This window comes from Cervus elaphus, chromosome 9 (assembly GCF_910594005.1).
Source record: "Cervus elaphus chromosome 9, mCerEla1.1, whole genome shotgun sequence".
NCBI lineage: Eukaryota > Metazoa > Chordata > Mammalia > Artiodactyla > Cervidae > Cervus > Cervus elaphus.
Window position 1 is genome coordinate 47,012,088 of NC_057823.1, and position 25,863 is coordinate 47,037,950.

At 48.8% G+C, this 25,863-nt stretch overlaps 1 long non-coding RNA gene across 1 annotated transcript in view; it reads right to left on the bottom strand.

The window, feature by feature from the left end:
* Window positions 1–25,863, bottom strand: part of LOC122700977 — a 197,677-nt gene that overhangs the window by 151,750 nt on the left and 20,064 nt on the right. The window contains exon 2 of the long non-coding RNA XR_006342886.1: window positions 14,305–14,414. This is a non-coding gene — a long non-coding RNA (uncharacterized LOC122700977). The remainder of the gene's footprint in view (window positions 1–14,304; window positions 14,415–25,863) is intronic.

The following is a 25,863-nucleotide window of genomic DNA, read 5'->3' on the forward strand; positions in this document are numbered from 1 at the left end:
CCTATTGCTATTAATAATATTAATGGTCCACTAAGGCAAACTTAAAGTAGATGAGTAGGGCATATCCTGGTAATAAATGGCTTCAGCCTTTGAAAAGTTGGCTTGCTGATATTTATGGCTAATCTGACCACAAACTAAGTCAATTTCGTGGAGGCATAAACTGAGACCAGGAAGGCCAAGCTCTTGCCCCCAAACTCCAACCTCTAAAAGGCCAGGCAGGGCTCAAAGTCCCACACTCACCTCTCCATTCCAGAGAGAACACATCCTTCCTTGACCTGTACCCATCAGAGAATTCATTTTATATGCAGGGTGTGAGAGACATCATTGTTATCCCCATTCTGAAGGTAAGAAGCCTGAGGCCTAGAGAGGTTAAGTAACTTACCCCAGGTTGCCCAGCTTGTAAACGGCAGAGAGGGGTATGATCCTCTATCTGCCAGAATCCCAAGCCTCCAGTATTAACGAGGAGGTCATATTACTGCTTTTTCCACTCCAAGGAAAAACTTTTCATCTTGCCTAACAGCAGGGCAGAAACAAGGAGAATTCAGCCAAATGGTGACTTTGGGAGGAAGGGTTAGGGACCCTTCCTAGGAAGGGGTTAGGAAGGAAGGAGGAAGGGTCCCAGGGGACCAGGGCCAGGGGGGTGAAGAGAACCCAGCTGATGAGGAACATGCTCCTTCACCTCTGACCTCCAACAGGACTGGATCTTCCCTGGCACCAAGCTCACCTCCCCCTCCGCCTCCCTTCACAAAGCCCCTGGGTCCCACAGTACACTTACTGCACACCCCGCTCAGCCCTCCCCTCTGAGGCCCGCACTCCTGCAGCCACACCATCTGCCTCTTCCTCCTGATGGCTGTTGGTAGCTGAGCTCCAGGAACAGGGGGCCTAAAGCCAAAACAAGGACTGCAGGTGGAAACACACCCTGATTCCAAGAGATGCTGAAGCCAAGAGTGACACTCCACAGGGAAGGAGTGTCCAGCAGTTACCCTTTAGCTGGTAACTAACACCCACCCCTGGCCATCCAGCCTCAGCTGGAGCACCATGTGCCCACCAAAGCCCTCAGGAGTAAGAGAAGAAGGAAGAAGGTGCCTGCCTTCCAGAAGCACATCACATCCTCCAGGTAGAGCAGAGAGACCCTCATGGAAGCCCATGTGGGTGGCTCAGAGTAAGGTCTGGGTTCTGTTAGAGACAAAAATCATGTCCAGGCTATGGGACCAGCCAGGCTGCTGAAGCTTCTTGGAGGAAGCCAACATGCACCATTTGTTCACAGGGCCACCATCACCTGCCGGTTTCCCTAGACTCCCATGTTCACTGGCAGCATTAGGTCAGGGGCAATTTGCAGATGCCAGCCCACTGATGGCCAGGTCTGCGTGCTGCTGGGAAGGAAGCAGGACAAGCTGACTCCCTTGGGGGGTTTTTGAAGACCCAGGAGTCACGTTGTCTAAAGATTCTCCCCCATGATATTCTGGTGTGCACTTTTGTGCTCTGGGTAAAGAGAGCAGGCAGAGCCTCTGCTGAGCCCTCGCTGGCCCCCTGTGCTCCCAGACACCCCCCACCCCAGGACTCTTCTCCACCCCAAGAGCCCAGTCCCAGTGCTCTATGCCTCCCAGGTGGCCTTGTACCCGCAGATGCCCACAAAGGTGGTTATCACCTGTCTTACAACCTCTCTTGGGCAAAGCCACATCCTCAACCACCCCACTTCCCTGAAGTAGGGAGCAAAGGGATGTTTTCTACTTTAATGGCCACAGTTAAATGTTTCATGGGCCAAAACTGAGGCCAGATCACTTTATAATTATTCTTCTGGCTCCTGCATAATTGATGTCCCTTATGCACTTTTCATGATCTAATTTATCTACGTCCTAAACTATTTTGTAAAACCCGAGTCCCATCTGTAATGATCATGTCCTGTTAGAAAGTCTACAAGGGATTTGCTCCCCGAGCCCTGTCGGTGGGCATAACTCAGCTACACTGGGCAGAGGTAGAGGGGTGGAGGCCCAAGTCTAGACTGTTTCACTTAGAAAACACAATTGGGGGGCTCAGAAGGCAGGGGGGATTCCCCGGAGAGGCCAGTCTCAGGACGAGAGGCAGGAGGGGAGGGAGCAGAGGACTTCCTGGGGGCAGTTACAGAGTACCTGGAATTGTGATGACAACCATAACAGTGACCACCCCTCTCCTGAGACCTAGGACCAGGTCTGTGCTAGCACTTTCCAGGCACCGTTTCATTCATTCCTCACTCATGAGGTTGGGACTATCACCTCTCCCCCTTCACAGATAAGAAAACTGAGAAGGAAGCAATTTGCTCAAGACCTCTTAGTTAGTAAGAGAGAAAAAATGGAATTCCAATCTGAGCAGGCTGATGCAGAGCTCAGGTTCCTAACCTGTTTTCTACTAAACTTCTAGGTGAGTCTAATTCCTAAAACTTGCATATCCCAGGAACCTATAAACCCTTGAGTTTCAATAACCAATCAGCAAGCCTTTTTAGCTTAGGGTTGCCAGATTTTGTTTAAAAAGAAAAAAAAAAAAGACACCCAATTAAATTTGAATGAAAGGTGAACAATAAATAATTCTTTAGTATAATTATGTTCCAGACATGACATGCAATAGCCCATGCTATATCTGGGACATACTTGTGTGGGTATATTATTTATTATTTGAAATTCTAATTTAACCAGGAATCTCTATGTCACCTGGCAACATTCAGCATGTGTCTAGGCCTGTGCTGGGGGTTCTGGGACCTGGAAGACTGCCCTCAGAGAACCCAGAGTGTCTAGAGAAACAAGATGACACCAGGACAAGCGATAAACATGGACAAGGTCACAGTCTGATTCAAATCTGCCCAGTAGAGAGCTGAAGGTTGTCAGGGATCAGAGGCTTACAAGGGAATGGTTTTCTGGAGGAGCAGGGACCTATGCTGGCCCTGGAGAAGGGAGGAAGATGAGAAAAAAACAGGAAGAAAGAGAAGCTGCCCTCCTAGCACATACCCACTCCCAGAACAGGAGGCTTGTGTTTTGGCTCCTGGATGCAGCCCAAACACCTCAGGCTGGGGTCCAACTCCCAGAGCTACAAACTCCAAAGGAGAGCAAAGCTCAGCCCATCCCCCATAAGACACAGCCAGGAGTGGTCCACCTGCTACTCACTTGGCTGACCCAAATCTACACAATTCCCCACACTCAGCCCCCCAGGCCTTTGCTTATTCTGTCTTCCCACCCGGAAGCCACCTGTCCTCCCCAACCCTACCTTCCTTCAGGGTCCAGCTCAGCCCTACCTTCCCTCAGAAGGCTCCACCCACACCATTCCCCGAGAGCCATCTCAGGCCTGTTGGGTTACCCTTAGAGCTCTTCCCTTATGTCAAACACTTATTATGCACTTAGCACCTAGAATAAAACCTAGAACGTAGTTGGTACTCAATATAAGCTTACTGAATGAATGAATGAATGAGTGATAGCAACTGAGGCTTTGTTCCACATGCTGTCTTCTATGTGTACGGCTCTCAGCAGAGGGAACACAGGGCCTGCCGGGGGGAGGGGGGAGTAAAAACGCTTACACACTGATGTCTCTTCCCACAATGCCCACACCCACGTCCTGGAGTGAGAACATGCAATTCCTGTCTGCTGGAAAGAGGGAGTTAAGATGGAGAAGAAGAAAGAGAACCCTCCTGCATTGTTGGTGGGAATGTAAATTAGTATAGCCACTATGGATAACAGTTGGAGATTCCTTAAAAAACTAAAAATTGAACTATCATGACCCAGCAATTCCACTCCTGGGCATATGCTCAGAAAAAAACAACAACAGTAATTCAAAAACACATGCACCCCAATGTTCATTGCAGCACTATTTACAGTGGACACAGAAGCAACCTAAATGTCCATCAACAGAGCAATGGATAAAGAAGATGTGGTACATATATGCAATGAAATACTACTCAGCCATAAAAAGGAGTGAAACTGTGCCATCTGCAGGGACGTAGATGGACCTAGAGATTGTCATAGAGTGAAGTAAGTCAGAAAGAGGGAAAAACAAATACTGTACATTAATACATGTATGTGGATTCCAGAAAAAATGGTATAAATGAACTTACTTGCAAAAGCAAAACAGAGACACAGGTGTAGAGAACAAACATATGGACACCAAGGGGAGTAGTCGGGGGACGGGGCAGACTGAGATCCACGTATATATGCTATTGACATTAAATACACTATCGATACGTAGAATAGATGTATCAACACAGAGAACCAACTGTATAACATAGGGAGCTCTATTCAATTCTCTCTGGTGACCTAAATGGGAAGGAAACCCAAGCAAGAGAGGATCTATGTATACTTGTGGCTGATTCACTTTGCTGCGCAGAAGAAACTAACATGACACTATAAAGCAACTATATTCCAATTAAAAAAAAAAAAAGATGGAGAGGAAGGAAACTGGCAGGGAGAACACAGGCCTGGGACCACCAGGGCCAGGCACCAGCAACCACAGGCTCTGCTCCAGCTTCCGACCATGGGCTGCTCTAGGACTTGGACATGCCACAGGCCCCTCTTCTCTTCTGTCTCCTTAGCTAGAAAACAGGCCACGGCGCATCGCTTGATGCTGAGATTATACGATCGCTGTGATGCTGGTACCTTCCCACCATTCATCCACACAGTAGGCCCGGATGCTTGGGACCCAAGGCCTGGTCCTTGGCAAATTCCTCTCCTGCTGGCAGCCTCCCCAGCCCAGACTGGCCCCAGCCCTTGCTGGTGATGAAGTCCTTCTCATGCACCAGCCACAGAGCTCTGCCCCCGTCTGTGCTCCTCCAAGTCCAGCCTCCCTGAGCAGAGGCCAAATAAAGATGGATATTCTCTCTCTCCCGGCAAACACAGCACCTCAGTCAATCTCTCGGCACTCGAACCACGCTTGTTGTTCTTGTGCGGAATTCCACAGATGCTATAAACACTTCCATTACTTCTGAAGTTTTATTTATGGTTTTTGTTAAGCCTTTACTCTGAAATTTGCCATTTTAAACACTCCCTGACTGAGTAAGATTTATACAGTTTCTTCACACAGAAGCTACCTGTAATGGACAGAGCCAAAATCAATTCAGAGGGCCTCAAGAGCAGCTGACAACTCATTTTTATGGAGAGAGCGTTTTCTCAGGAATAGGAGAGAACATTAAGATCTCAGAAACGTCCGCTTCCCAAGAGGCTGACAACACGGGGCCTCTCTGCGCCTCCTGTGGAAACAAGGGTGCCTGTCTCCTTCGGGTGGAGGGGTCCCCTCCCCCTCGGTGGGCCCAGAATGCTCAGGGGAGCGCACAAGCTGCCACTGGACCCAGTGATTCGATGGAGGCCAAGAGCCAGAAGTGGCAGGAAGTCAGCCGTGACACAAGTTTATTTCTCGTTCCAAAACACTCATCTGGAATACTGTGAAATTTCCCAGCTGTGGGATATCTGTTACCATCACGTCATTTGTTGGCATGGGGACAATTTTATAGCTGGAATTAGGCCCTGGATTATAGTCTTGTGTTTTCAGTCCACAGGCAGCCACAATGACTTATCTAAAAGTCCAGGGCACTGGATGGGGAAATTGAAACTGACCTCCTAGGCTACGGGAGTTTCAGAAAAGGGGAAGTCTATTTACCTGGGGCTGGGATCTACTGCTTCCCTCATTTGCAGTAAAAGCTGGTAGAACTTCTCTTAACTCCTCAGATGTTTCCCTCTACTGGTATTTCTAAATGTATGTTGCACTTTCTTCACAGCCATATCATTTTGACTTTTTTTTACAGTTTTCTGGGAAGGGAATGGAAGCTGAAGTGGGACCCCAGGGCTCTGCCATCCCCCACTCTGGGGGTGGAGCGATGCTGTCCCATCCCTCCTTCTGGTTCAGCGAAGGGTCTCCTTGCCCACAGCATTTCTGCGGGGAAAGGTTTCAGTCCCCTGGTGCTCCCACCTTTCTGTTTAAGCCATGTGCCTGGACACCCGGACTGATCTTACTGCAATAGTGAACCCCCCAGTCCATTGAAGAGTGACATGACCTCACTGGATGCAAGAGATAGGATCAATAGGCAGAGCCCTTTAAAGCCTTTAGAGAAGAAAATCCAATTATGTCATCTTTGGACTTTTCAGTACTTGGGATGATTTTCCTTTTTTTCAACAGTAGTAACAGTGTTATAAGAGCATCTTTCTTATTATTTGTTTGCATCCCTCCCCCACACTACTGGCGTCTCTGGTAGCTCAGTGGTAAAGAACCCGCCTGCCAATTCAGGAGACATAAGAGAGACAGGTTCGATCCCTGGAATGGGAAGACCCCCTGGAGGAGGGCATGGCAACCCACTCCAGTATTCTTGCCTGGAGAATCCCATGGACAGAGGAGCCTGGTGAGCTACAGTCCATGGGATCGCAAAGAGTCGGACTGAGCGTATGTTACACTGTTACACCCACACTCTCATGTTTTCAAATGAAAAAAAAAAGAAACTACAACACTTTCACTTTTTCTACAGAATGCTTAAGAGATTTTAACAAAATTGAAATAAAATTCCCATCTGAAAGGAACCTCACACTCATTTTTTCAGGCCTTGTTAAATAAATTAGGAAATATCTTCTTTGAAGATCAATAGTATAGAGATGACTTTGAACTCTTAATATTAGGCATTATCAAGATAATGTTAGGTTGTATTAAGAATGAAAAGAATTTATCAATTTTCCTCCAGCAACTCTCTGGATTCTGTAAGAAGCTAATCACTAGATAATTGTTCAATGACTCCTCCGGTCCATTCAGAAATGTTCAGAGTAGAGGGAATAGAAGTTCCTTAAGAGACCTGTTTCCAAATGACTGAGCCCTGTAGCCTGGCAAGAAGACACAGGTCTGAAAAAAGCAGAATCGCAGAGAGCCTGGGTATACTAGTCCACCATCGCAACACACCAGATTGGGTGACTTTACCAGAGACATTTACTTCCCACAGCTCTGGAGGCCAGAAGTCCAAGATCAAAGCACTGGTGATTCAGTTTTTTCCTGACTTGCAGATGGCCTCACCTGGTCCTGTCCTCCATGGGCCTTTCCTCAGTGTGTGTATACAGACAGCAAGAGCTCTCCAGAGTCCCTTCTAATATGGACACTAATCCTATCAGACCAGGACCCCATGCTTATGACTCCATTTAATATTAACTACCTCCTTGGAGGCCCCATCTCCAAATACAGTCCCGTGGGGGTTAGGGTTTCAACATGTGAATTTCACAGGGACACAAACACTTAGTTCATAACACTGAGTTCATAACACTTAGTTCATAACAATTTGGTTCTACACTTCTCAGGAAATCCCTTCTTCAAGCCCCATTTCCAACCCCCACTGGGTGGTCCAAACCTTCTCTGTATCCCCTGCCTCTGGTCTCTCTCTCCCCCTCCCTGGTACATTCTTCATGAGCCCCCAGATTCCACAGGCCTCTTCCTAACACACCCCTCTGAGTCGTTTCTCTGCTCAAACACATTAGTGGATTCCCTACTCTGTGCAGAATTAGGTCCATAATTCAGACAGTCAGTAAGCTCACTGATTAAAAATTAAAAGTCAGACAGACCAACGTGCAAGTTCTGGCTCTGACCTTTAGTAGCTGTGTGATCTTGAATATTTTACTTAATGCTTCTGACCCTCGGGTTCATTTTCTGTAAAATGGGAGAGATAACAGCTACCACTTCATCAGGTTCTGATGGAGACAAAGAAAGGGATTGTGGGAAGTGCTTAACAGAATGCCTGGCACTTAAAGCTCAACAAAACATTAGCCCTGGTTGTCATTATATACCATCAACCCCTCGGTGATCTCCTCTCTTTTTGTGGCTTTAACACTATCTACAAGCCAAAGGCTCCTAAATTTACATCTCCAGCACAGTCTCTCTCCAGAACTCTCCTGCACATCTCCATGCAGATGTCCACAGACATCTCGAGATTGTCATGCCTAAACAAGCTCCTGATCCAACCCCAACCTGTTCCACCCACGGCCTTCTCAAACCCGATCACTGAGACTGAAACTGTGGCTTCACCTTGGAGTCTTCCTGTCTCTCACACCCACACTCAGTCTGTTGAGAAATCGTCCATGTCAAAAACAGAGCTACTTGCCACCATTTCCCCAGCCCAGGTCACCATCACCTCCCACCTGGGGCTGCAGCAGCCTCCCAAACAGTCTCCCTGCCCCCGGGGAGGTTGTTACAGTCAGGTTTGCACACAACACACAGAATGACACTTTCAAACAGCAGTCACATCACCTCTCTCCTCCACTCCAAGTCCCCCAGAGGCCCCACGTCACTGAGGCTCAAGTCCATAGCCCTGCTCTGGCCTCAAGGCCCCCAGGGACTCTCTGATCTTCTCTCCTACCACTGTCCCCCACCCACCCTGCTGAGGCCACAGGGGCCTCCTGGTGCTCCTCACACATCAGCTCTCCTGCCCCAGGCTCTGACGCCTAGAATGCTCTTCCCCAAATATCCCCCTGGCTGACTCCTCACATCCCTCTCATATTACTAAAATGTCATCTTCTCAAAGAGGCCTTGTTTGCAACCCTGGTCAAAATTACAACCTTCCCCAAACACACACACACACACACACGCCCCACTGGGGTCCCCACTCTCTACTCATTCTTCCCCGCTCCCACTTACCTCTTCCTAACACACTGTATGTAATACTTTTGTGTTTTATTTATTTGTTTACGGTCTTCCCATGCCAGAGGGAGTGCCACATATCTGTTTTGCTCACAGTTGCACATCCACCTCCTGGCAGAGCGTTCAGCACATTGCAATCACTCAGTAAGGAATGTCAGCTGAATGAAGCCTCAGCCAGTGAAAAGTGAAAGTTAGTCACACAGTCGTGTTCAACTCTGCAATCCCACGGACTGTGGCCTGCCCAGTTCCTCTCTCCTTGGAATTCCTTGGAGTTGGTTGCCATTTCCTTCTCCAGGGGATCTTCCCAACACAGAGATTGAACCTGGGTCTCCTGCATTGCAGGCAGATTCTTTACCAACTGAGCCACTTACTCAGCCAGTAACTCACACATTTATTCAATAAAAGCCCACTGAGCATCTTCAAAGCCCATTAGAGCCTCAACCTTTCCAGCCACTTTCAGAACGTTCCTCCACAGCACCTCTTATCAAGTGGCTCCTGTCTCTCTGTCTACACACCTGTGTTTTGGACAGACTTTCCCTGAAGCCACACTTACCCACCCATCTCCACGTGTGGAAATCTCATCCATCCTCCAAGAGCCAGCCCATCTCTTCTGTGAAGCCCTTGCATTCAGTGGGGGTACTTGCCCTGAGTTTCTTGCCCTTGGGCTGTTCCACAGCTTTCCTCTGCCCATATCCCCATCCCACTGAGCACCGTCATAGCTTGTGATCTATCCCTTATTCCCTGCTAACCTCTGAGATCCTCAAGTCAGAACCACATTTGCTCCTCTCAGTCTCGCCCGCTGTGCCAGAAAAACTGAGGCGTGCACTAGCAGGCATCTGTATCAGCCTACAAATGGAGAAGTCCAAAGTAAACCCTAGTTTTGGAGAGTCAGCTAATTCGGCCCTCTGAGACAAGAGTGACATGGAATGATGCAATTACCTTCCTCTGGCCTGGCTCCCAGCCCCATCCGCAGCCCCAGAAGGAATAAGCTGCCTCTCCTGGAGATGAGTCTCTATCATACAACCCAGGTGCAGTCCCCTCCCCTGCCACAGTGATGGACAGCCCTCCCCTGGCTTCTGCCCCACCCTGGCCCCACCAAGACCGCCCCTCCGTTACCTTGGAGGAAAATCCCCAACAGGACTCTGGGCACTTCAGAAAACAAAAAATGATACATTTGGTACACATGTGGGGGTCATCATGGCACCACACACTAGTTCAGCTGGATTTTATCCTTGTTATGTTGTTCAATTCCTTGCTCCAAAGAAGGATAGGGCATCCTCATGTATATGATCAAAAACACCCTCCAGTCCTGCCCTGAGACCTCATTCTGTGGGAAACCAGCTGACACATCACCCATTCATGCTGGAGCTCAAGTGTCCCCCAAGGTGGCTTGCTCATCCATACACGTCCACTTAGGAATGAAAAGAAAAAAAAACACCTGTGTTTCCAACACTCTGTCTGGCTATCATCCAACTCTTAGCAGGGGACTAATGGCACCAAGGTTGGGAGAGAAGGAGAGGCCTCTGCTTTAACCCCATTTCTGCTCCTTTCACTCGTCTTCCCAGAAGGGAATGCAGTGGAAGTCACAGAAAGTCAAAGGAGCAGGATTACGTTAAATCAGACCTTCCTCCCCAAGTCAACACTGATCCCATGGCTCAAAGCAGCAATCCAAGTTTTATTTGCTCATAAACATTAATGGGACTGAACCTCAGAGAAAGGAACAGGAAAAGTCAAATGCTAGAGAGTAAGGGGTCCTGTAAAACACAGGTGCAGGGCAGGGTGGGAAGGTCAGGGGGAGCGGGGAGGGGGCTCTGAATTCTCCCTCCACATAAGGACTGTCTTTGCCAGCTTGGGAGGTGGATCTAGGTAGCTCTTTTAATTTCTTGAAATTCCACACTTTTCTCGAGGTAGCAAAAACCACTTAAAATAAGAGAGATGGCTTTAATGGCCCAACCTTTGCCAAACAGCAGTGACAGAGTGCCTGCCAGCAGGCTCTTCTCCCAGACCGACCTGACACCCGGGGAGGGACCCCATGTCACAGCAGGGCCAGGACACCCTAATAGAGAACTGAGAGACCTCAATCCCAGCCCTGCCTTCTCAGTAACAACCCAAGTGACTTTAGGAAAATTCATATGACCTTTCTTGGCCTCTGCTTTGTCATCTCTAATGCAGGGCACATCTCTTCTGCCAGCGGAAGGGAGTTGGGACAGTTTGATTAATGAGAGTGTCTATGATTAATGAGCGTGTATTATGAGCCAGGCCTGGGCTAAGCACTTTGTACACCCTAACTTATTCAATTCTTTCAACAATCCTGTGAGATAGGTACTATGATCCCATCTTACAGGCTGAGAACCTGAGACTCAGACAGCCTAGGCCCTGATCCGAGGTCTCACAACTAGAAGGTAGCAGAGCTGGGAACAAAACCCAAATCCATATTAAGTGCTTTTAAAGACATAGGCTATCAGACCTGATTCCATGCAGAGCCGGGCCCAGGCCTGGCACACAGTAGCTGCTTAAGCAATGCCTGTTCAATAGAATTGAAGTCCACTTCCTCGGACTTTCATGCCAGAGCAGCAGCCTTTCACAGCCCCCTTCCCTTGTACAGGCTAGAAGCAGCCCTGGGTCTGTTTTTCTCCTCTACAGGGAAAAGAACCCTGGGAGAGAAGAAGTTATTTCTGACCAGGTGGAGCAGTGGTAAAGAACCTGCCTGCCAGTGCAGGAGACATAAGAGACACAGGTTCGATCCCTGGGTTGGAAAGATCCCCTGGAAAAGGAAATGGCAGCCCACTCCAGTATTCTTGCCTGGAGAATCCCATGAACAGAGGAGCCTGGCGGGCTACAGTCCATGGGGTCATAAAGAATCCGACACGATTAAAGTGACTTGGTACAGCACGGCACATAGCTCTGTATCCAGGTTTTAACTGAGAAGAGGGAAAAGAGCATATTTTCTTTCCTAACTTCTTCTCTTATTTGAATATTGGATTTCCACATTGTTGGGGTTGTAGAAGCCCGGTTCCCCAGAGGAATTCCCCGAGAAGCCATCTGCTCGTGTGCTTCTGAGACACCTTGGCAGAGGGAAATGCAGGATGCTAATCAATCATCTGAGGGGGCCGCTCACTCTCTCCCTGGGAGATGGGTAAACATGTGGCCTTGAGCAGGAGGGCTATGTCGTCAAAGGTACACAGATGCAGGCCCTGCACATGCTCTGGCCACTCCAGGGTCAACTCTGACAGGAGTCAGGTCAGGTCTGTCCAAGTCAGAGGCCAGGGCAGTGGAGAGCCAGAACTGAAGGCCAGGTCAGGCCTTGGAGAGGCTGGCACTGTGTATCAGAAATGCCAGGGGGCTGCGGCCACGTCTGAGCTCAGAGCAGACCCCAATGCAGACACAGACAGGAATGCAGACGTAACCCTGTGAGGATGCCCAACAGGAGTCAAGTCATGGAGCTATCTTCAGAGGGCAGCTCAGAAATGTGGCTGGCCAATGCTGCCCTGACTCTCAGTTGCAGTTGACCCAACTCCAGCACTGGGGGCAGGAAAGGTGTACGTACTGCTGAGCCCCAGCAGACCACAGTCTGTGGGGGGCCCCTCGAAATGCACTCTTCCCTTCCAGGACAACCACTGGGTCCAATGTGTCTCACTAGGGATCAAGGCAACATTGGGAAGAGACAGAATAGACAATGGAACTTACAAGTAGAATCTTATCACCTAAACTGTGACAAGCCCCAGGGCACCTGGTCTACCACAAAGTTTTTATCAGTGGAGAAAGCCAAGATGTGAGAGGGACAAGTATTTGTCCAGGGACAAACTACAAACCCCCCAGTCCAGGACTCCGACTCCCCATTCGCTAGAACCAGCTCCAGGTTAGCAGGGCCCACCTTGAGCAGACTGCAGGGACGAGGTGGGAGAAGGTGGCCACCCTGAGCCATTCCTGACACCTATCAAGGGAGCCCCAACCTCTGGAGTGGTTCCTGCTTTCTCTCTGTGTCCCTCTGCTCCTCTCTCCAAGCTCGGGGGGCTTCTGTCACATGCTCAGACTGCCCCTGGACCTCGACAAAAGGGTTTTCAAATCTAGAAGGATGCCCTTTAACATACATGCAAAACCAGACAGTCAGCACAGCCCGGGTCCTGAGAGGCTGCAGAGGAGAGGAGTGCAGCAGATGGAGTGTTTCTGCTCACACCCCGTTCTCCATGGAGTGGACTGGGCCCAGGTGAGCTGCATTTGTCCGTGAAGGTGAGCACACAAATGCTCCAGCTGAACCAGAAAGTGTGAACCGAGAAGCAATCGGTCTGCATACTCAAGCTGCCAAAGGGGCCGGCTGAGCAGTCGGAGTGAACAGATGTGCCGTGCTCTGGCTCTAGTGGGCCTGCCCCTAAATCAGATGATAAACGCCCTGCCTAATCTTTACCATGGGAGGAAATTTGAGAGTGTGTGAGTCCATGAGGTAGTTAGCATGAGAATATAGAGTAATCAGAGGGCCCCAAGGTGTGGAGAGGGAACAGGAGACTTGCACAGGACTTTAATAGCCTTCCTGTAGCAAAAGGGATCTCTAGTCAAATGAGTTCAGAAAAGACAGGATTAAGGAACATTGAACAGATACATTTTGAAAGACATCTCAGAGCCTTTGGAATGCTACTGTTAACTGGGAATCTCCAAGAAGGAAGCATAGGATAGGGTGTCCCCAAAGATTATTCAGCAGGCCATAGGCAGCTTTCACAGGGCATCTTCCAGGACTGGTACCCACTAGGACCTTCTGAAATGGAGTGAAGTGATGTCTAGAGGAAGTTTCAGAAAGAGACACAAAGGTTCACAGGAGTTAAATCTCTGTGAGGTCTTTTCTGTGAGGCCTAAATCTCCACCTGGGAATCAACAGTGAGCAAGAGAATGGCACTACCAAGCCCGGTGCCCACATGGACACATGGTGTGTGAAGGTAGGTACACAGGGGAGGGGTCCCTGGGTTCTCTCAGGGAGTCATAGGGCTCCCAAGCACTGAAGACCCTGACGTGCCCCTGAGTGCCTGAGGATCCTGCCCTGTGCACCCATCTTTCCATCCCTAGTCCCCATCCTTCTCTTCTGCCACCAACTCCTTCCTGCCCCCAACCACTTTCCAATGTCTCTTACCTGTCTCTCAAATAAGCACATAAGCCTTTTAACAACCACAGAGAAACAAATCCTTGCCACCTGGTTACCATGCGAAGCCAAAACTTTGAGGAATTCTTAGGAGTTAACAGCACCTGTCCCCAGGTCCATTAAAGACCAGACTGTGTTGAGTCCAGGACTCCTTGGTCCCCTTCATGACCCTTCCTCCTCTTACCCTTCCTAAGAATCAGTCTCAACCCCGTCCTCCCCAGGGCCAGGCACCTTGTTTCCAGTTTCCATCACTGAGTCCCTCATCTTGGCCTTCAGTCCTCTCTGACCCCAAAGCCCATCTCATCCCTTGGGCAGTGCTGTGCTTCCCAAGTTCTGCCCTAAGGTCAAGAGGTCTCACAGACTCTCAGAAAACCTGTGGAAACTCATCCTCCAGGACCCAGAGCACCCGCAGAGGCCCAGATGTGCCAAAACTCTTCCCCAGTACGCACTTGTCATCCAAGGACGGTGCTGGCCCCAAAGCCCTTTCTTCACACGGAGACCCAACACCACCCAAGCTGAACCAAAGCCAGTGGCAGCCCAGTGGCCTCAGGCCCACCACTCACCTTGCCAAGCTTTCCGCTCACCCGCAGGCCTGCTCCCCACTGCTCACCACTGCTTGTCGGATTTCCTCCGTCTGGGAGACAGGGTCCTTCATGGGTTTCTCCTCACCAGGCTGAAACAAAGTAAAGCCTATTTTAATTCAGGCACTTTTGGGATTCTAAAAATGGGGTTCATAATGTTATGATCTTTAAAATTCAGTTAATCCAGCCACCCCATTTTCCCATAACAGTGAACTCGAGCCAAGGTGATGGAGGAGGACAACGGCAAGGTGGGGTAAGGGGAGGGGAGGGAATGTGCGGAGGGAAGTTTTTAAAACACTAGATTTTGTTACTGTGAACACACGTAACAAACCTTCTCGTGAGTGTGGTTCCTGGGCATGGCTTTATGTCAACTCAGCAATGAGACTAGGTTTAGAGAAAACTTCCAAAATGATCACACAAACCAGCATGTACATGGGAAAAGCAGGAGAGAAACAACTCAAACCAGGTGTAGTGGTGGGGCTCAGGGAGCCGCCAGGGCTGGAGACTGACACCCGCAAGCAGGGCCTCCACATACCTCTCTGAGCTCAGGTCAGGTGAGCAGATCTGTCTTCCCAGAAGTGCAACCCTTTCTCCCCAGGCACAGGGCTCTGACGCAGGTCTTGGGCTCCCACAGGCACCCAGAGACACTTGGTGCCAGGGCCAGGGAGGCACCAGGTCTCCCCTCCCACCCTGGTTATGTGCTGTATGCACGCTCTTAATGCTCTCACCTCATCCCAAAAGCTATGACAAACCTTGACAGAATATTAGAAAGAAGAGATATCACTTTGCCAACAAAGGTCTGTACACTGAAAACTATGGTTTTTCTGGTAGTCATGTATGGATGTGAGAGCCGGACTATAAGAAGGCTGAGAGCCAAAGAATTGATGCTTTCGAACCGTGGGGCTGGAGAAGACTCGAGAGTCCCTTGGACTGCAAGGAGATCAAACCAGTCAATCCTAAAGAAAAGCAACCCTGAATATTCATTGGAAGGACTGATACTGAAGCTGAAGCTCCAATACTTTGGCCACCTGAAGCCAACAGCTGATTCATTGGAGAAGACCCTGATACTGGGAAAGATTGCGGACAGGAGGAGAAAGGGGTGACAGAGGATGAGATGGTTGGATGGCATCATCAACTCAGCGGACAAGAGTTTGAGCAAACTCTGGGAGATGGTGAAGGACAGGGAAGCCTGGCGTGCTGCAGTCCATGGGGTGGCAAAGAGTTGGACACAACCGAGAGACTGAACATCAAAAACATCCCAGGTGATGCTACTGGGCAGTCCTCCCCTAGCCAGCCTGTCTAGCTGCCCTGACCTTGACAACCACGGCAAAGTTGAGAGGACACACACGCACACAAGTCATTTACGCTGCCTGCATTTTCTTGGACAGCCCCACATGGGACATTGTAACAAGGTCCAGGACAGAGACGTGACAGGTGCTAAGAACCAGCTCCCCAACAGCACCTGGGCCACTTAGCAAGGAGGAAAGGAACCGCTGAGGTTTTGCAGAGTTCATCCCATGCCCAGCACGCTGACTGCCCTCTCAGTGTGTACACAGCCTGCCAGGGGAAACCGGTGACATGTGTGAAACAGCAAGGAGGATGAGGATCCCTATCCACAAGCATGCACAGGTCATGCAGAGGTCATGGTCCACCGGAGGTCAGGGAGGGCTATTAGGGAAAAGAGAATTAGGGACAGGAGTCCACAAAGCGGGTTATCTTTGGAAAGGATGGTGTTGAGAATGGGTTGTCCCAAATGGAAGAGCAGTGAAAGCCAGGGTGTGGAGGTGGAGGTGCTGAGAGGGGGCAGGAGCCCGAGAATGCAGTGCAGGAAACTGGGAGCCCAGCCCTTCCCCAAGCCCAAGGTGAACAGGGGACCTCTACCTCCTCCTCCCAATACAAGCCCCTCAGCTGGTATTTTCTCCTTCTCCTCCCCAAAAAAGTATTTCCCTTTTTCAAAACGACTACCTTGCAGCACTTTCTTGAGGGGCTCTTAATGGCTTTTGAAATATAAGCCTGGGGCTGCAAACGCTGCCTGGCCAATTTGCTGGAACGCTTCACCTCCCCAGAAATTTCCTCTAAAATGACTTTCCTTCTTCCACCACAAACAGACCCTTTGGAGCAATGGGCCTTTTAATCAACAATTATCAGAAGTCTTAAAAGTCACTTTTAAAAGGCTGTCACGGTGAGCCCGCTCAGCTATTTTCTCTGTTCCCGAGGGACTGCCTGGTGGTGGTGGGAAGCATTTGCCAGTGCATGGCGGGTGGGTGGGAGCAGACTTCATCCATCACCCAGCGACAGGCCCCTGGTGCCTGGGGGGCTCCTCCCAGCCCACATCTGCAGCCTGGGCAGCATAGGCATGATTTATCACGGGTGAGTTGTCACCTGCACCCCGTCGGGTTTATCTGTTTACTGGCTGCTTCTCCTCTTACTGACCTCCAAATGCTCTGTTTCCAGGTTACTCTGACCTGGTCTCCCTCAACCCCACACACAGGCACCTGTGGCCAGGACTTCACTCACCATCTCTGGGTTTGTGTCTCCAGCCCAGATGCAAATAACCAACTGCAATATCTCCTCCAACTCAAAATGTCCAAGACAGAATGCATGTGCTTGCATTTATTTCCTCCAAATCAGCTTCCTCTGAGCCTCCTGCACCTCCGCCAATGGCACCACCATCCATCCAGGCTGCAGCCTTTCAACCAACCTTATTCTTCTCTTTCTCCTCATTGCCACATCCTCTCCAACTCCACCCATGGGTTTTTATGACTTTACCTCCAAATTACATCCTGAATCCAGGACTTGTACTACCTGCATTGCTACGAACCTCTTCCAAGCACCCCCATCTCTCCCTACCCAACAGCCCAAGCTCCAGCTCTGCTCGAGCTGCAGCCAGGGAGGCCGTCCTGCAGTGAGTGTAATTAAAGCAGTGTGCCCACCCCACTGCCAGCCCAGCCTTGACTTGAGAGATTCAAGTGCAGTTAGGGGAATGTCCTCCTCCCTGCCAGTCAATTTTGGGGTATTGTTCAGTTGCTAAGTCATGTCCAACTCTTTATGACCCCACTGACTGCAGCACTGGAGGCTTCCCTGTCCTTCACCATCTCCCAGAGTTTGCTCAAACTCATGTCCATGGAGTCCGTGATTCTATCCAACTATCTCATCCTCTGTTGTCCCCTTCTCCTCCTGCCCCCAATCTTTCCCAGCATCAGGGTCTTTTCCAATGACTCAAATCTTCGCATCACGTAGCCAAAGTTTTGGAGCTTCAGCTTCAGCATCAGTCCTCCCAATGCATATTCAGGGTTGATTTCCTTTAGGATTGACTGGTTTGATCTCCATGTTGTCCAAGGGACTTTCAAGAGTCTTCTCCAGCGCCACAATTCTAAGGCATCAGTTCTTCAGTGCTCAGGCTTCTTTCCAAAATCCAGCCATCCTTCAGCTCTCACCTTAACATCCCCTTCTCACAGAACGTCTCTGCCCCAGAGCCAGGTTGGTCTCATGACCCCATGCTTCCCCCTTGGAGCATGTATCCCATCACCCCTGAGTAATGTAGTCACCAACTGGATAATGTTTATGCTTTCTTGCTTGTTTCACCTTGCTGACTTCTCTGCTGGTCTTCAAGTTTGGTGAGGGCCAGGACTGGGCTTGTTTTATGGATCCCTGGGCCTTTCACCCGGTAGGTTCTCAGTAATATTGACTGAATAAATGCATAATCCTGCAATTTCTAAGTAGGAGGTTGCCAGAGCCAAGGTATCAAAATGGATGGAAAGACGAGAAAGGGAGAGCATTTAGATCCTTCCCGAGTGGGTACATTTCACTGTAAAACCCATGTAGCTGAAAAGCCTTGTTCTTCTCAAACAAGGTGTTCAGGGGAAATATGGCATTTAAAAATAAGTCCATGGCACAGGTGGGAGGTGGGAGAGAGAGGCTCAAGAGGGAGGGGCCATATGTACACTTATGGCTGATCCATGTTGATATATGGCAGAAACCAACACAGTATTGTAATTATCCTTCAATTAAAAATAAATAAATTAAGAAAAAATCCATGACAAATGCAATGTAATTGAGGGGAGTGAGGAGCTTTGCAACACCCCAGGGAGAAGTCCAGCTACTGGACAATCACACCTGCTGGAAATTTGCCAGCTCTCCCAGAGCTGAGGAAGGGTCTGGCTGGATACTCAGGTATATGCGAGATGATGTTGACCAAGTTGAGGGCTCTCAAAGGGCATTCCTTCTCTGCCCAGAGTCACCATCATTCCAGCCTAGGCTTCTTCCTGTTCTCTTTAGTTCTACAATCATGCTGCATTCACTGCAACTTTTATTCCCTGGGGAATCATCCCTCCAGCTTTCCACATGTTTCCTGTGAAGCTCTCCATCACAGTTCCCCTCCCCAGCCCCAGCCACTGGCCACAGATGTGGGCAGGTGTGCCAAGCCAAAACAGTACCACATCTCTCTAAACATAGTAATAGGTCCAGGTGGACACTTGACCTGTCAAGCTAAATTATTTTCAGGTTTATATACCAATATGTGGAGAGGAAACTTACCTTTCACTGACTCACCAAGCTAGGATCATGGAGGCCTGAAGATGCTAGTAGCTCTTTTCCCTGACTATATGAAGGAGGCCCACTGCAGCAGGAGAGAACAAGACCCACAACTGCATGAACATCAGAGTAGAGCCAAGAGGGAGAGAAGGTAGGGGAGAGAGAATCATTTCTGCTGCTGAATCTTGCCTTGCTGAAGGCAGATGCCCCTGAACTACTCAGTGACATGAGTCAACAAACATCCTTTTTGGCTCACATAGGTTTGCCCATTATTTACAATCAAGAATTCAGATAAATATAGTTCTGATCACTGGGAGCTCCCAAGATTGACCCCAGCATGCATCAACAAACTTGCCTCTTCCAACTCCAAGCCAAGCATCTAAGATTATAGTCTGAGAGGAAGACCTGGCCATGCCTGGCCAGTAGGCAGGAGAAGAGAAACCCCAGTTGAGTTCAGGCTCCATGCCTCAATCCTCTTGTTTCTCCACCTGGGATTTCAGAAACTCAACATGAGTGCCATGGTTTCCACTTCCCAAATCCAGGAGCACTTTCTGGAGTTCCAGTTCCTCTCTCCTTCTCGATTGGAAGTAAATCTTCTGGAAGCCCACCCCTCACCTTACACAGAAATGTGGTCTTTCTGGGCAGAGTAGAAACACCCCTCTGAATGGTGCTCCCACCCACACTTCATTCTTTCAGTAAATGTGTGTTTAGCTCCCACTCTGTGCCAGGTACTGTGCTAGGCTTTAGGGCTAAAAAGACTCTTGTACCAAATTGTCTATTGCCTACACAGTATCCCTGTGACTCCCGTACTCTCTCCTGAGTCACATGAGAATCCAAGTCCCTTGTCCACAGGGCTGCCGTTAGATTCTGCCAGTGAGAGCCACTCATGTGAAGCCTGGAAAGCTAAGGGGAGGTAGAAGCCATGCTTTTCTGGTAGAAGCTGGGAGAAGCTTCTGGTGATCGGAGGTTTTGTCATTAGCTTCCAGGTTTCCTTTGAGAATCTCCTACTTCCATGGTATAGACAGTTGGGAGCATTATCTACAGCTTTCTGTGAGATACTTATACTTTCAGATTTTCTGAATGAGAGCTTTCTGACCTTTGTTTCCTCCTACTCCAAGATCCCCTGGAGAAGGGAAAGGCTACCCATCCAGTATTCTGGTCTGGAGAATTCCATAGACTGTATAGTCCATGGGGTCACAAAGAGTTGGACACAACTGTGCAACTTTCACTTTCACTCCACCTTCAACTATTGTGTGAGTCCCTAAATCCCTATAGTCAACCACTTTTTGCTCAACATGCCTAATGCGGTCCCTGCTTCCCTTTCCCCTAAAAGACCTTGCCTTCATCCTAGGGGAGGGCAGCAAGACCAGAAGGCTGCACCACAGCCACCCAAATGAAGCCAGATGAAGAGCTGGGCGATCCTGTCTCTGTTGAGAAAAGCCCTTGTCTCTCAAGCCTTGCCTGGCCACATTGTCCTCAGGGCCTGCCAGACACTAAACCATGGATCTTGTGTAGTACCTACTACATCATAGTCATCAGTTCAACCAAGGATTATATGGCCATCAAAAACATGGATCACACCAGATGAATATAAGTGACCTTAAACTAGTGGGTATACTGTGGTTGAAAACACACACACACACACACACACACACACACACATCTCCTTCCCCTAGACACTAAAAGGGGAAGATACAACAATCCATAACAGGAATAAAACAGTCTGACCCCTGATTAACTGCTCATCCATGTGATATCTAGAAAGGGGCCCAGGGGAATCACTGGGGCCACCCCAGTCCCCCACTGTTATCTGTGAGCATCCCTCTTGGACAGGGGCTTCCCAACTCTTTCCTGACTCTCAGGACTGCTCCTGTTGGGACCCACTTCATGACGCTCAGAGAGCCCATCTCTTAATCCCACCTCTCTCTGAGCCCCTACACACTGCCTCGTTGGCTTCTTAATTCCCTCTGCTCACCCCTCCTAGAACCCCACTGTTGGTCTTCAGACTTCATACTCCATCATCCTGCACCCCAATCTCCCCCCATGTCCCAGTCCCTTGCCCATCTAACAGTGAGAATCAGGCCCCGAGGGAGAGAATGAAGGAGACCCTGGTCTTCCCATCAAATGTCCAGCAGACACCCAGGCCCCTACTCTGCCAAGGATTCCACCCTGGGCCTAACTCTGCATGCTATTTGCAGAAAGAATCTTTGCCTCCATTCTCCCCTGGAAGTCTCCCAACTCAGTGTATGCCCCAGAAGCGAGGTATGTGCCATGCTCCTGCCAGAGGGAATAGGAAGAGCAGACGGAAAAACCAAACTTCCATACATGGATATGGGAAAACACAGGCAAAATGTTCTCTGTTGTATCAGGGTAGTAAGATAGAAGAATTATTTTTTAGGATTCCCTATCATTATAAGACTTTCTTCAATGAAAAGAAAATAAAGAGTTCATTAGATTTCTCAGGTCTTCCTGAAGTGTGTGCTGAAATTAGCTCACCCAGTACTGTGGGTGCAATGCTTTCCCGACCTCTCTTTGTGTGAATAGCTGTCCCATTTCTGGGATGCCCTGTGTCCTAGTCTCTGCTCAGTTTTCCCAGCAGACCCAAGACTTCCTAGGCACTGTTATCTGAGTACTGTTTAGAGTTCTATAAGAAACATTCTAAGACTTCCCTGGTGGCCCAGGGGTTAAGACTCCATACTTCCACTGCAGAAGGCATGGATTTGATCCCTGGAAGGAGAACTAAGATTCCCTGTGCAGCACAGTTGCAAAAAGAAAAAAAAAAAAAGTCAGTTATGTGGAAGCTGTGGGTATGGCCCCTCTTCAACCCTCAGTTTCCCACCAGATTTTTTAGCTCAAGGTCTCTACTCTGAATCTCAACATTGTCATCTCCAAGAGGCAGAATGTGCAAACCAAGTTAACATCCCCATGGGGACAAGAGCCAGGCCCCCCCCCGACATCCATCCCCCAGAAGGAAAGTCCCTTCCAGGTCACCAAGTTGCCTACATCCCTGTGTATATTATATAGCCTAATGAAACTTGCTGGAATCCCCCCAGCCAGTATTGCTAACTTTTCTTTTATCTTCTGTTCTAAAAACCTGTCAAACTCATCATCTCTGCCCCACAAAACAAATTTATTTTTTGAGTCATGTAGGAAAAAATTGATGTTGAAATGCTGCGAGGGTAGAGGCTTTTGTCTTGGTGTCAGGCATCTGTGAAATCTAATGGAGCCATTCTCTGACAACATTATCTGTGTTTGGCTAATTTGGTGGAGCAGACAACGTCCTCTATTGAGCAGGAAGAATAGCATGCACAATCCTAGAAAAGCAGAGAGTTGGCCCATCGTGGATAATTTGCTTCCACTATTCATCCTGCAGATAGGCACTCAATTACAGAGACGTTCATAGGTAAATTTCCATTCATCCTTTTATCACCTCCACACATTCATTTCATCATATTCATTTTATCAGTAAAATAGTCATTTACAAAATAGCCTGAAGCAGAGATGTATGTCAGTAAACAAAAGGGCAGGTTTCCCTGTCACAGTATATTTTGTCCTGATTCTTTTTCTTCTACCCTTTAGAAAGCTCTGTGGCTAATTCACTTTTTGGTCCTCTCTTGGCAACTTTTTGTCCTATGAATACAACCCAGACTGATTCTCAAATGACCCATAGCAATAGTATATCTTTCCTAAGTTCCATGTTTCAAGGCCTCGTCCCAGGACTGAGGCTAGCTGGAGGGAATAGGAAGCACCCCTGTCCCTAAGGAACCCAATTAAATTGAGGCAGAGCCCAAGCAATGGGTCCCAGAACTGACTGGTGGTCTTCCAAGGGTGGCCATGCAGGACAGGGACAGCGGCCCTTGGTGGCAGCAGGCCTGGTTCACTGCCCAGAGGTTTGGGCACCTGAATGCCCCAGGGCCACTGAGAGAACTGCTCTGGAGTTAGTTCAGCGTATTTACTGAGCTCCAGCTGTATACAAGTTCTGATACTAAGTACCGTAGAGGCAAGGATGAGTCAGCCAGGATCCCAGCTTCCAAGAAGCTGTCATACAGGAAGATGTCAAGACAAGAAACTGTCACCTCTGCCACAAACTCAGGTTAAAAGCAGAGACATCAATTTGCCAACAAATGTCTGTATAGTAAAAGCTATGGTTTTTCCAGTGGTCATGTATGGATGTGAGGGTTGGACCATAAAGTAGGCTAAGCACCAAAGAACTAATGTTTTTGAACTGTGGTGTTGGAGAAGACTCTTGAGAGTCCCCTGGACAATAAGGAGATCAAACTAGTCAAGCCTAAAGGAGATCAACCCTGAATATTCACTGAAAGACTGACACTGAAGCTGAAGCTCCAATACTTTGTCCACCTGATGCCAAGAGCCGGCTCATTGGAAAAGACCCTGATGCTGGGAAACATTGAGGGTAGGAGGAGAAGGGGATGACAGAGGATGAAATGGTTGGATGGCATCATCGACTCAATGTACGTGAGTCTGAGCAAACTCTAGGAGATAGTAAAAGACAGGGAATCCTGGCGTGCTGCAGTTCATGGGGCTCATAAAGAGTTGGACACAACTTAGTGACTGAACAACAACAGGCTAAAACTGGGACTTGGACCCTGGAAGGTTTTTCTTCAAAGATGAAGCACTACTTGTAGGATCCATGCGGAGGGACTGGTTCAAGAAAATCCTGGCCAGTTTTGTGATGAGCAGCACACAGCCACACAGCAGGGTCACAAAAAGCCTCCAACATTCAGTGTAGTGAAGTCAAGTGTGATGGTTAATTTTGTGTGTCAACTTGACTAGACCACGGTAGCCAGATATTTGGTCATACACTATTCTAGATGTTTTATGAAAGTATTTTCCAGATGAGATTAACATTTAAATCACTGGACTCTGAGTAAAGCAGATTACCCTCCATGACATGTGTGGGCCTCATTACATCAAATGAAGACCCTTGAAAACAAAGAGGCTTGTTCAGTTACTGAATCATATCTGATTCTCTGTGACACCATGGACTGCAGCACGTCAAGCTTCCCTGTCCTTCACTATCCTCAGAGTTTGCTAAAACTCATGTCCATTGAGTCAGTGATGCCATCCAACCATCTCATCCTCTCTCACCCCCTTCTCCTCCTGCCCTCAATCTTTCCCAGCATCAGGGTCTTTTCCAATGAGTCGATTCTTGGCATCAGGTGGCCAAAGTATTGTAGCTTCAGCTTCAGCATCAGTCCTTCCAATGAATATTCAAGATTGATTTTCTTTAGGATTGACTGGTTTGATCTCCTTATTGTCTAAGGGACTCTCAAGAGTCTTCCCTAGCACCACAATTCGAAAGCATCAATTCTTTGGCTCTCAGCCATCTTTATGGTCCAGCTCTCATATCTGTATATGACTACTGGAAAAACCATAACTTTGACTATAGGGACCTTTGTCAGCAAAGTGATGTCTCTGCTTTTTAATACACTATCTAAGTTTGTTTGAGACTTGAGTCCCCCTGAAAAGAGGCAATTCTGCCAGCCAACAGCCTCTGAACTTGAACATTACTGACACTTCCCAGGTCTCCAGTCTGCCAGTCTCTCCTGCATATGTGGACTTGCCAGCCTTCACAGTCACAGAAGCCAGCCAGCTCCTTAAAATAAATATCTAGGAACTGAGCTGATCTCCCTCACCTAATACAAATTCCACTGTAATAGCCTCCTTGAATAGAATCAGCTTTCCCTCTTTAAAAATATATAATAAATAAACAATTCGATGGATGGATACATACATGCTATTGATTCTGTTTCTCTGGAGAATTCTGACCAGTAACATCAAGTAGCAGAAATCCACACATTCTGTGGCATGTGTGGAAACCACCTACCCAGCCTGCTTCTGAACAGGGAGGAGACTCACACCCCGCTCAGAAAGTGCCAACGTTTCCAACATGGGTGAGGAGGGGAGGGAGAGCTGCAGATGAAACCAAAATACTTGGGAGGAGAACAGTTGTTTCCCCATTTGCAGAGGCTTCAGCAACATCCACACCCACCTGTCCCCTCCAACCAGGGAGCTGGGGCGGGGCCTGGACCACTGAGTAACTCCCAGGCTCTGCTGTCATTCTCAGGCCTCAGAGCTGCTCCGAGAGAAAGCAGACAGCACTATTCTGAGGCCACAGCACGGGTCCCAGGAAAGCATGTGCCTTGCCTTGGCTCCCAGTATGGATGAAGTACCTGGTAAGGAAATCGCAGGCACCCACATGGAGAGCACCAGCCTTCTCACTTCCTCCCCTCTCCTGACCCAGAGAGAAACTGGCTCCTGGGTGCTGCTGGGCGGGCCAAAGCAACAGGATTAACTTATGTTACAACTATGTTTCCCTATCACTGGGGAGTCATGAAGTAAACATTTCTTTTCCCAAAGCAGGACTTGGAACAACCTGAGTAAGGGCACCCACCATGTATGAATGGGAAGACAAGTACCCAGGTGACCCTCCAGGCAGATGTTACCCAAAGGAGCCCCATCCCTGCAGAGCCCTTCCAGAGGAGGGCAGACACCCAGGTTCACAGCTGAGAAGCCTTTTGAGGGCAGTTTGAGCCACAGTAAAAAGTCTGCCTACAATGCGGGAGACCTGGATTCAATCCCTGGGTCAGGAAGATCTCCTGCAGAAGGGAATGGCTACCCACTCCAGTATTCTTGCCTGGAGAATCCCGTGGACAGAGGAGCCTGGTGGGCTACAGTCCATGCAGTCGCAAAGAGTTGGCACAACTGAGCAACTAACACTTTCACTTTGGGAACCTTTCAGGTGTGACCTGTCAATCACACTCTTGCTTTGTGAATATGCATAAGCATCATGAATATTCATGAGCATCATATCAGCCTTGCAACAATAACACCATTCCCTTTTGTTGTTAAACAGCCTCTTTACATCCAGTGGTCTGCTGGGTCAGCGAAGATGCTGGGAAGGAAACATACATCTCCCCTCTCTGTTCCTCAGTCTCCCAACAGCAGGCCAAGGCTAATGTTTACTTATTTACTTTATTGTAGATA